The sequence below is a fragment of the Mobula birostris genome, chromosome 28, assembly GCF_030028105.1.
Source record: "Mobula birostris isolate sMobBir1 chromosome 28, sMobBir1.hap1, whole genome shotgun sequence".
Taxonomy (NCBI): Eukaryota; Metazoa; Chordata; class Chondrichthyes; order Myliobatiformes; family Myliobatidae; genus Mobula; species Mobula birostris.
In genome coordinates, this window is record NC_092397.1 from 33,713,367 (window position 1) to 33,725,703 (window position 12,337).

A 12,337-nucleotide genomic window follows, 5' to 3' on the forward strand; every position below is an offset into this window, starting at 1 on the left:
GTCCAAGTCCGGGCTCTGTGTTCCAGTCCAAGTCCAATGCCAGGCTCTGCGTTCCAGTCCAAGTCCAAGTACAGGCTCTGTGTTCCAGTCGAAGTCCAAGTCGTGGCTCTGTGATCCAGTGCAAGTCCAGGTCCAGTCTCTGTGTTCCAGTCCAAGTCCAAGTCTAGGCTCTGCATCCAAATCCGAGTCCAAGTCCAGGCTCTGTGTTCAGGCCCGAGTCAGGTCAAGGCTCCGTTTCCAAGTCCGAGTCCAGGTCCAGGATCCGTGTCCGAGCCCGTGTCCAAGTCCCGGTTCCGTGTCCAAGTTTCTAGTCCCGGCTCCATGTTCAAATTTCTAGTCCCTGCTACCTATCCAGGTTCCGGGTCCCAGCTCCGTGTCCAGGTTCTGAGTCCCAGCTCCCTGTCCAAGTTCCGAGTCCCAGCTCTGTGTCCAAGTTCCGAGTCCCAGTTCGGAGTCCCAGCTCCGTGTCCAGGTTCCGAGTCCCAGCCCCGTGTCTAGGTTCAGAGACCCCACTCTGTGTCCAAGTTCTAAACCCCGGCTCCGTGTCCAGGTTCCTCCTGTTTGTCGTCCTACGTTCAGGTCCATGTAAGCATCTAATCCACGCTTCCTTTCTTTCCTGGCAACTATTAATAAAAACGCACTTCCGTTAATGCTACTTACGCGTCTGTGTCCTGCTGTTGTTTCGACTTTCCAATCGCAGCACACATTGGAGCAGAAAGCATGTAGCCTGTGTGAGAGAGAGGATAGGCAAGCGATAGAGAAGGGGTGCGCAGAGACCGATGGTTCGAGATGTGTCTATTTTAATGCAAGGAGTATCATGGACAAAGCGAGTGAGCTTAGATCGTGGATCAGTACTTGGAGCTATGATGTTGTGGCCATTACAGAGACTTGTATGGCTCAGGGGCAGCAATGGATACTTAAAGTAATATATTCCAAATAAGAAGGAATTTTCAATTGGAAGAAGGACACTACCGTGACTGTCAAGTGAAATCAAAGCCAACGTAAAAGCAAGGAGAGCATACAAGGAAGCCAGAGCTAATGTGAAGATAGAGGATTGGGGAGCTTTTGAAAACTTGCTAAGGGAAACTAAGAAGGTCATTCCGAAGGAAAAATAATTACGAGAGGAAGCTGGTGACGAATAAAAAGGAAAATACTAAAAACATTTTTAAAGTATATAAAGGGTAAAAGAGGTCCGAGGGTAGATATAGGACCAATACAAAATGACGCTGGAGATTCTGTAATGACAGATGCAGAGATGGTAGAGAAACTGAATGTTTATTTTGCATAATTCTTCACAGTGGAAGCGTACCGGACATTCAAGAGTGACAGTAAAGTGAAGTTTTGCAGTGAAAATTACGGCGGAGAAAGATGTTCAGGAGATTTACTGGTCTGAGGGTGGATGAATCTCCTGGACCTGACCAAATGTGCCCTTGGGTTCTGAAGGAAGTAGCTGGAGAGATTGCAGAGGCATTAACTATGATCATACAAGGATCGATAGATTCTGGCATTGTACGAGATGACTGGACAATTACAACTGTTACTCCGCTATTTAAGAAGGGAGGGCGTCATCAGGAAGGAATCTATAGACCTGTTATCCGAACATCAGTGCTTGGAAAGCTGTTGAAATCTATTGTTAGGCATGAGATTACGGAGAACCTGGAGGGACATCACAAGACAGGACAAAGCCAGCATGGTTTCCTTAAAGGAACATCATGACTAACAAATCTACTGCAATCCTCTGAAGAAGTTATAAGCATGGTAGACAAAGGGGATGCAGTAGACGTGGTGTACTTGTGTTTCCAAAAGGCGTTTGACAAGCGCACATGAAGCTCTTAGCAAGATAACAGCCCATAGAACTAAATGGAAGTTACCATTGGAGTTCCAGCAGAGTCGGTGTTGGGACCACAGCTTTTTACGATGTACGCCAATGATTTATACTACGGAATTAATGGATTTGTGGCTAAATTTTCCGATGATACAAAAAGAGGTGGAGGAACGGATAATGTTGAGGAAACAGAGAGCATGCAGAGAGACTTGGATAGTTTAGAGGAATGGTCAAAAACGTGGCAAATGAAGGAAAATGTTGGGAAGTGTGTGGTCATGCGCTTTGGTGGAAGAAATAAACGGGCAGACTATTATTTAGAAGGGTAGAGAATTCAAAATGCATAGATGCAAAGGGACTTGGGAGTCCTTGTGCTAAATGACCTAAAGTTTAACCTCCAGGTTAAATCGGTTGTGAAGAACGTGAATGGAGCGTTGGCATCATTTCTAGAGGTATGGAATACAAGAGCAGGGATGTGATGGTGAGGCTCTATAAGGCACTCGTGAGACCAGACTTGGGGTATTATATGCAGTTTTGTGCTCCTTATTAGAGAAATAATATACTGACATTGGAAAGGGTTCAGAGAAGATTCAGGAAGAATATTCCAGGAATGAAAGGGTTACCGTATGAGGAACGTCTGGAAGCGCTTGAGCTGTATTCCCCAGAGATCAGGAGAGTGAGGAGGGCTGGGATCTTATAGAAACATTTCGAACGTTAACAGAACTGAGATATTAGATATGGCAAAGTTTTTTCCCATGGTAGGGGATTCTAGAGCAAGAGGGAACGACTTCGGGATTGAAGGTGTCCTTTAAGAACTGAGATACCTTTAGTCAGAGGGTGGTACGTCTGTGGAATTTGTTGCCACAGCGGCTGTGGATGACAAGTCATTGGGTGTATTCAAGGCAGATATAGATAAGTTCTTGATTAGCCAGGGCATCAAAGGGTATAGGGTGAAAGCAGGGGAGTGGGGATGACCGGAAGAATTGGATCAGCCAATGATTGAATGGCAGAGCAGAATCGATGTACGAATAGCATACTTTTGATTTTATATCTTATGGTCTTATTCTCTTATGTTCTTAGACTGCCAGTCTTCAGATGTTTCAGAAAGGACAGGGAGGGAGGCAGAAGAGGTCGGATCGAGTTACTGCTGATAAGAGATAGCATCACAGCTGCAGAAAAGAAGGAAGTCATGGAGGGCTTGTCTACTGAGTCTCCGTGGGTGGAAGATAAGAACAGGAAGGGGTCAATAACTCTACTGGGTGTTTATATATATATATATATATATAGATCATCCAATACTAACAGGGACATCGAGGAGCAGATAGGGAGACAAATTCTGGAAAGTAGTAACAAATAATGGCTGACGTGGTGGGAGATTTTAATTTGCCCAATATTGATTGGCATATCCCTAGTGCTAGGTGTTCAGATGGGGTAGAGCTTAAATGTGTTCAGGAAGGTTACCTGTCACAATATATCGATAAGCCTACAAGAGGAGTGGCTGCACTTGATCTGCTATTGGTAAATGAACCTGGTCAGGTGTCAGGTATCTCAGTAGGTGCCACAATGGGGTGTGCTGGGAGCAAGGGTGGACCAAAATGCAAGACACAAACACATCATGTGAGGTTAACATAAATTAAGTTTATAGCTCGGTACAAGGAGAGCAAAGCAGAAGGAGGAATAGTGTACTGGAGAAGGACTCAGGCCTGAGACTAGGCTGGGACTAAGGGTCTGGGCTAGGACTCGAAATCACGGACCGCCAGGGCCATGACTTGGGACTTAGAGCCGCCAGGGCCAGGACTTGGGACTTGGAGCCACCAGGGCCGGGACTTGGGTTTGGAGCCGCCAGGGCCGGGACTTGGAGCCACCAGGGCCAGGACTTGGGTTTGGAGCCGCCAGGGCCGGGACTTGGAGCCACCAGGGCCAGGACTTGGGACTTGGAGCCGCCAGAGCCAGGACTTGGGACTTGGAGCCGCCAGGGGCAGGACTTGGGACTTGGAGCCGCCAAGGCCAGGACTGGGAGCAGCCAGGGCCAGGACTTGGGACTTGGAGCCTCCGAAGCCAGGAACTCTTTTATTCACGGGACAGACTCAGACACAGGACATAAAACACTGAGCCGGGAATCCTCCGTAGATACATGACGGAGTCGGGACTCCTCTTGACACAGGGTCAGGACCATTCCAGGGTACAGGGCCGGGATCCCTTTTTGACGCACGACATGGATATGGAGACCACACAACAATGGACAGAACTATAACTGGGCTCAAGTCCGCTCCAAGCCGCGGCAAGATCTTGACTCACCACATCGGGTTAACTTTGACTGACCCGCACTGACAAGGGAAGGCGGCTTACTGGCACTTGCTCCGGGAGGAGACTAAGCTTGCTCCGGCTAGATGACATGGGCTCGCAGTACCTTTGCTGACTTTGCAAACGCTCTGGCGTCGAACGGCTGAAAGCCGGAGACTATGAACTGCCAGTTCAGCCGAATGTAAATTACCTCCAGTCACCAAGCCCGAGGGATACGGGAAAACAGGGAACCAAAGGGAAACAGCGAGTCAATGGTCCGGATTGTAATATAAACAAAGTAATTTTAAAGGTATCCCCATCCGGACCATGACAGTGGGAGAGCATTTTTAATGCAGTGATCACGATTTTATCTCCTTTACCATAGCATCGGAGAGGAATAGGAACAGACAAGTTAACGAAACATTTAACTGGAGTAAGAGGGAAATATGAAGCTATCAGGCAGGGACTTGGAAGCGTAAATTGGGAACAGAGTTCTCAGGGAAATGCATGGCAGAAATGTGGCAAATGTTCAGGGGATATTTTCGTGGCCTTCTGCATAGATAGGTGCCAATGAGACAGAGAAGTGATGCTACGGTACAGGAACCATGGTGTACACATGACGAAAGCATAGTCAAGAAGAAAAGAAAGGCTTACGAAATGTTCACAAAACTAGGTATTGATAGAGATATATAAAATTATAAGGCTAGCAGAAAGGAGCTTCAGAAATGAAATTAGGAGAGCCAGAAGTGGCCGGGAAAAGTCCTTGGCGAACAGTTTAAGGAAAACCCCAAGGCATTCTACAAGTATGTGAAGAGCGAGAGGATAAGATGTGAGAAAATAGGACCAATGAAACGTGACAATGGAAAAGTGTGCACGGAACTAGAGGAGACAGCAGAGTTACTTAATGAATGCTTTGCTTCAGTATTCACTATGGAAAAAGACCTTGGCGATGGTAAAGATTTCAGAAAGGCATTTGATAAGGTAGTCCATGCAAGGCTTATTGAGAAAGTAAGGCGACATGGGATGCAAGGGGACATTGCTTTGTTGACCCAGAATTGGCTTGCCTACAGAAGGCAAAAATATGTTGTAGACGGGTCATATTCAAATTGGATATCATTGACCAGCGATGTGTCTCAGAGATCTTTTCTGGGAGCCCTTCTCATAGTGATTTTCTTTTTAACTGACCTGGATGAGGAAGTGGAGGGATACGTTACTAAATTTGCTGATGACACAAATGTTGGGGGCATTTTGGATAGTGTGGACGGCTGTCAGAATTTACAGCGAGACATCGATTAGATGCAAAACAGGGCTGAGAAGTTGCAGTTGAAGTTTAACCAACTGTCGTGGTCCCGTCTGTCTATTCCTCAACTTGCTATTACCTCCTTAAATGGGCCTTAATCCCTTCGTCTGATTTTCATCATTCCCAGTTCCACTATTTACAAAACACCTGGTTCTCTTTAGCGAACATCGGATAAAACTCGGGCGGCACAGCCATGCTTTGCCAGCTCGTTGGTCGACTCTAGTGTGAGTAAACCTCGTTTCCTGATTCCTTGGGACTGTTAGTTCTAAGCTCCGCATCATTTCCTGTATACTCTGCGTAAACCTTGCCTCCGGGTAAAGACTCTCCTGGATACCGGTTCCACTTCCGCGGCGGTGCTAACGCCTCATGACTCTGCCTTCGAGCCTGTGTCCTGCACTTGGGTTCGGCCTCAGCCACGTCCTTGCAACAGAACGAACTGGCCAGCAATGAACCCAGCGGACACGGACCCCGTGCAACAGGCCCATCCAGCCAAGGCTACCTTCCGGGCGCCCAGGATCAGCTGCTCAGAGAGTTCACGGAAAACCTTCGTGATCTGTTCACGAATGTGAGGAAGGTCCGTGAGCAACTTCCCCGAGTATCCGTATCCATTACTCCGTCCCTTCCACAAAACCCCGACTGACCAAACCGCACAGTCTGGGATACCTACGCCCCCTGGATCGGCAACAGAATCCTCTCGAGGGCCGTACGTACCCGCACCGGAACCCTACACTGGGGACCTAGGGAAGTGTCCGGGGCTTCTTATTACAATGTTCTTTGTTCTTTGAGCAGCAGCCACGTACGTACACCTCGGACAGATCAACGATCGCATTCATCATGGGTCTGTTACGAGTGGATGCCTTGGCATTGGCCACCACGATCTGCGAGAGCCGACCAGAGGTCTGCTCCTTCTTTCCCTCTTTCGGCTCCAAAATGAGTAAGGTCTTTGAACAGCTTATTCGCGGTAAGGACGCCGCTAAGCGCTTGCTAAATTTCTATGCATGTTCGCGAAGCGTAGCAAAATACTCCATCGAGTTCCGAACATTAGCAGTACACTCTTGGTGGAATGACGAGGCAGTACGGGAAGTGTTCCGAAAGAGCCTCTCGGATAAGATAAAAGATGAACTGTCAGCGAGGGATGACGCGGTCAGCCTGGACTCTCTGATCTCTCTGATCGACTTCAAGAGCGTCTGAGAGAAAAGACCAGTCGCCGCTCTCCTCGGGTCAGACAACGGCCCACTTTACCATCTTCAGCCAGACTCCCTTCCCCGGCCGCTCCAAGTATAGCTCCTGCTCCGACCATCCCCACTAACCTGGGGGAGGAACCGATGTAGCTGGGACGGAATCGTCTCTGCCCTGCCGAACGACTTCGGAAGTGGAGAGCTGGGGATTGTTACTATTACGGCCAGCCTGGACATTTTGGGGATTCCTGTCCTCTGCGGCAAAAAGATAGCTCACCAGTAGAAAGGGGGACCCTGGTGAGCCGGACGACACACCCTTCAGTGCCCCAGACCCCGATGCAGATCCCGGCTGCCGTGAATTATCAACAACAGTACCTGTCCCTATCCGTCTTGGTGGATTCCGGTGCCGAGGGAAATCTCCTGGACAAGAACATAGCCTCCCGGGCCAGAATACCTCGGTAGCCGTTAAGAACCCCCCTGGAGGCCCGGGCACTGGACGGAAAACTTCTGGCTCCGGTTACGCACTGTACGCCACCCGGACCTTGATTCTGTCCGGGAAAAAATCGAGAGGAGGTGCGATTTAATCTCATTCCTTTTCCTCAAGTCCCTGTAGTTCCAGGATATCCCTGGCTGAACCACCACAACCCCTACATCGACTGGTCTACCGGGAGGATAGCCAGCTGGAGTCCGTTTTGACACGACACCTTTCTGCGGTCGGCTCCAACCCCTAGCAGGTTATCGCGACCCCGCCTGTATTGGAACCCCTCGACTTGTCCGGAGTCGCCGCTGAATAGCATGACCTGGGACAGGTATTCAGCAGACCACGGGCTCTTTCCCTGCTCCGCACCGCCCGTATGATTGCGCTATCTTCCTTCTCGCCGGGGCCTCGTTACCCACCAGTCGCCTTTTTAACTTAGTCCGACCGGAGAGAGAAGCCATGGAGAAATACATTCGTGAATCCCTCGCGGCGGGCATTATACGACCTTTAACCTCTCCGGTAGGTGCCGGTTTCATCTTTGTAGAGAAGAAAGATGGGTCGGTTCGTCCCTGTATTTATTACCGAGGCTTAAACAATATAAAAGTTAAGAATAAGTACCCACTACCCCGATTAACTCGGCATTTGAATCACTTCACAGAGCCACCATCTTCTTGAAGTTGGACCATCGTAGCGCCTACCATCTAGTCAGGATGAGGGAGGGAGCCGAGTAGAAGACGGTCTTTAATACACGTCTGGGCCACCTCGAATCTTTGGTCATGGCATTTGGCCACACCAATGCTCCGCCGTTTTTCAAGCCCTAATCAGTGATGTGCTGAGGGACTTCATTAAACGCTTCGCGTTCGGCTACCTAGATGATATCTTAATATTTTCTAGCAACCCCCAGAAACACGTTCACCTTGTCCGTCTAGTCCTCCAGAGACTGTGGGAGAGGAAGTTATTTGTGGAGGCCAAGAAATGTGAGTTCTAGGTACCTTCGGTCATCTTCCTGGGCTACATCATCGAGAGCGGGCAGGTGACGGTAGCTACCGATAAGATCCGGGCGTTGGAAGAATGGCCCAGACCCACGACTCGCAATCAACTTCAGCGGTTTTGGTGGTTTACAAACCTTTATCGCCGTTTTATCAGGGATTACAGTGGGGTGGCGGCGCCCCTTACCCGACTTACCTCGCCTACCAGACCTTTTTGTTGGGGTTCCGAGGCTGATTCGGCTTTCACTGACCTGAAGAGGCGGATCAGCTCACAAGAGCCCGAGCTATTTCACCTCCCCAATGTCCAATGGACTGATCGCTTCAACACCGAATACTTTGTCCTCTTTTATTTGTCTTTTTAAGACAGTATTCAGCTTGAAGAATGCAGTAAAATTTGTATCTCCCCGTCGGGGAATTGAACCCCGGTCTCCCGCGTGACAGGCGGGGATACTAACCACTATACTAACGAGGAATTGGTCGTGGTATCGGAATATATATTATTCCGGTTTGGTAATGCGACAGGCAGGAAACGACGTACAGCTCTTCGAGTTTGGAAGGGATTTTACTCACTTACCTCCGGTCTGTGGGAAGATGGCGACCACAACTTGACATAACAGGAACTGAATCGGAGTGACCTGATTCAGAAAGCAGTGCGAGTCACAGTCATAAACCACTGGAGACGGTTCAGGACACGAGTCTCCATCAGACTGATGGAACGATGGTGATATAATGGTGAACATATCTGTCTTCCAGGCAATTGACGCAGGTTCGATTTCCGATGATCGTAGTTAATCGACTTTTAATATTCTTTCATCGAAACTATCAGATGTAAACCTCTCACAGAACCCGATCCTTGCGGACTTCTGCAGTCCGAGTGGCCTAACCTGCCAACTCGCGTACGAATTCCCCAAATTATTTAAATCGAAGAGAGAGTGTAAAATTATTATTCACACTGGGCTGCCCAGTGGATCAAGGGCGGATTTCCTGTCTTTCACAGTTTCCCGATGACAGACCAGTGCAGCTTCCTGCTGTCACTATAAACCAGATTCTCACAACAAACTGGGACACACCAAAACATGTCGGGTGATGTGTTTACTCTGAGTGTTCTGAGTCCACTCACCACTCTGTCTATTTATATCCTGAGCGATCCCTCTCTCCAATACACGATTAAATTAAACCCTTTAATGCGATTAACAGATGTAATATGGAATCACAGAATCATGCAACCCTGATACAGGCCTTTCGGCCCGCCACGTCCATGCTGACAATAAAGTACCAATCTCACCAGAAAAAAAAAACAACTCACTTGCCAGCTATTGCCTTCAGTGCCTTGATGATTCAGGTGCTCGTCCAGTCAATTCTCTAATATTGTTGGAATACGTGCCTCCACTAGCCACTCAGGCATGGGTTCCAGTTTCCAGCCGCTATCTGCATGAAGTTCTTCCTCTCATGCTCTCTCAGTTTACACACGTCAGGACAGTTTCCTACTATTCTGAATTGCCCCCGTTAATTTGATATGATCTTCAAAGATCTCCGTCATCTCCAGCGCTCCATGGAAACGCCCGCAGTCTATCCAGCCTCGGTTTATACCGGGACTCTCCATCTCAGGCAAAATCCTTGCGAACATCCCATGCATTCAACGCTCCAGTTAGCTTACAGAGTGCCCAAAGTTTTTAATTCTCGAATCCGCGGTAAACTTGACAAGTCGAAGCTGGTTTCTACCGAATGGACGACCATGGGCCCAGCGCACTCCCGCTGCGCCACTCTGCTGTTGGCTGAACGTGGTGCTGAGCTGCTCCGTTGTAGACGGTTCCCATTCTTTTCCTTCATTTTTATTTGTCGATTCTTTGCTGACGTCACATTGTTCCCCTCGCGAGCTGCTGTTTGGTGATTTATTTCCTCACGTGTCTCTCTGCCCGTGACTCTGTCTGTCATTCAGTGCTTGCTACCGCCTGCCCCGTCCTGTTATTGTCTGCGCTCCGACCCTTCCGGAGGCCTCGTTCACGACATGTCAGCAGTGAATGTGTTTTACGTTTTTTAATGAGTCTGGTTTCAGTGGCCCTGCTGTCACACATTCAGTTATTCTTCCACTGTGTCTCTTCCGCGTTCTGTCTCTTTCCCTCTGGGTTGTTCATTGGGACAAGAATCAATGGTTCGAACAATGGACACCAGCTGAGCTGCAGCCGAGATCATTGGAAGGACACTATTTAGGGGAATTTTGAACTTTACGACATCTTCACCCACACCTAGGTGGGTTAATTTAATATATCCAGAAGTCTCGTTAACAGCTCAGCACCGTATATGTAATTGAATAAATAACAAAATCAAAAAGATCGCGGCAGATCCGGCTGCAGTGCTTTTCTGCCCTGCTGATGTGAAAACTGGGGTCCGAGGCTTTGAACCTACTTTGGATGCTCCGCGAGCAGATCTGTGACCGAGTCTGTTTCGAGATGCTGCTAGCTTGCTTCTCTTGTTTGCATGACGTTTTTTTTCTTTCTCTCTCTTTCTCTGCACAGTGGTTTTTAGTGCTTTTGTTTTAATTGGGTTATTCGAGTTTCTTGCTTTGTGGCTGCCTGGATGAAGGCAAATCTGAAAATAAATATGTTTTCAATAGTTGAATCATTACTCATCAATAGAATCTGCCTGTATCGCCCTCTGAGAAAGGCAGATCCAAACAACCCCGCTCGCTTGCCAGCAGTCAGGGGACCCTATCTGAGGAAGAATAACTTTAATGAATGAATGGGTGCGACAAAGAGTCATTAGATTTACCCAGTCACGAGACCTTAAACATTGATCGCCGATACTCTCTGGAATAATCTAATTTCTTCACACACTCAGTGAACTCTGAGATTTGGAATTGTGAAGATGTGCGGCTCAACAGGAAAGCAGTTCAGTCCATGTTGGCGGCAGATGATCTCTCGAATGTCAAGAGTGACTCACCCGATAGAATTTCCAATGAACGCCCTGAATTCATAACAAGACCCTTGAAGCGCAATAAAATATAGAGTTTTATTTTCCTTATTCCATAGTTTTATCACGAGACGGCGACAGAAATAACACTTTGGTAGAAGGAATAGAGAAATTTGGAATTATGTGGACACGGATTACTCTGCGAGGACCCGCCGCTCTCGCAGTGGAACTTGCGCAGTGAAACTTGCGCAGTGAAACCTCAATGAACTTCTGGTGCATCGCCTAATCACTCGGCCATGACAACTGCTACCACACAGCTAGTGAGGCAGAAGGACATTTTTCATGGGATCCCATCACCATTTCCCGGGTCGATTGGGCTCAACATCAACGTTGAGGGTCAGAGAATCTGAAATGACATCCTCACCACATCCACTCTATCCAGGCCGTTCAATATTTGATAAGTTTCAATGAGATCCTCCCTCATTTTTCTGAATTCCAATGAGTAGAGGCTCAAAGCCGTCAAATGCTCCTTGTAGCTTCACCGTTTCATTCCGGGATCATTCCCGTGAGACTTCCCTGGGCCCACTCCAATGCCAGCGCATCCTTTATCAGAAATGGGGCCCACAATTGTCTACAATGCTCCAAATGAATCTGATCAATGTTTTACAATTCATCTTCATTATATCCTTGCTTTTAGATGCTAGTACTGGCAGAATGAATGCTAAAATTGTATTTGACTTCCTTACCACCAACTCAACCTGCAACTTATCCTTTAGGGAATCCTGCAGGAGAACTCCCCAGCCCAATTGCACGTCTGATTTCCGAATTTGCTCCCCATCTGGGAAATAGTCCATACTTTTATTTCTTCTCTCAATGCGTCTCACCATACATTATCGTACTCTGTATCCAATCTTCTACTTAGTTGCCCATTCTCCAAGTCATTCTGCAGACTCCCTGCTTCATCAATAGTACCAGTCAGTCCATCTAATTTTCTATCACATGCAAAGCCATCAATTTCATCATCCAGATCATTGACAGATAAGGTACAAGGCAGAGACCCCTCCAGAACACCACTAGTTACTGACAAACAACTCAAAAGGCCATATTTATTCCCAGACTTTGCCTTCCACCAGCCGTCAATATATTCTCGATGCTCGTATCTTTGCTGCAATAAAATGAGCTCTAATTTTGTTTAGCAGCCTTTTCTGCGTCACTTGACAAAGACCTTCTGAAAATCCAAGTAAACAACATCCATTCACACTGCTTTCTCTATCGTGTCTGCTATTTCCTCAAAGAATTCCAACAGATTTTTGTGGCAAGATTTATCTTTAAGAAAACCATGTTGGCCGGCCTATTTTGTCACACGCCTGAAAGCAC

At 47.8% G+C, this 12,337-nt stretch overlaps 1 protein-coding gene and 1 non-coding gene across 2 annotated transcripts in view; one reads left to right on the forward strand and one right to left on the reverse strand.

Moving 5' to 3' along the window:
- LOC140189114 (uncharacterized) overlaps positions 1–12,337 on the forward strand; it is a 1,124,305-nt gene that overhangs the window by 946,479 nt on the left and 165,489 nt on the right. The gene's annotated exons all lie outside the window — the stretch shown is intronic.
- trnad-guc (transfer RNA aspartic acid (anticodon GUC)) lies at positions 8,451–8,522 on the reverse strand. Its single transcript has one exon. It is a non-coding gene; the product is annotated as a tRNA-Asp (tRNA).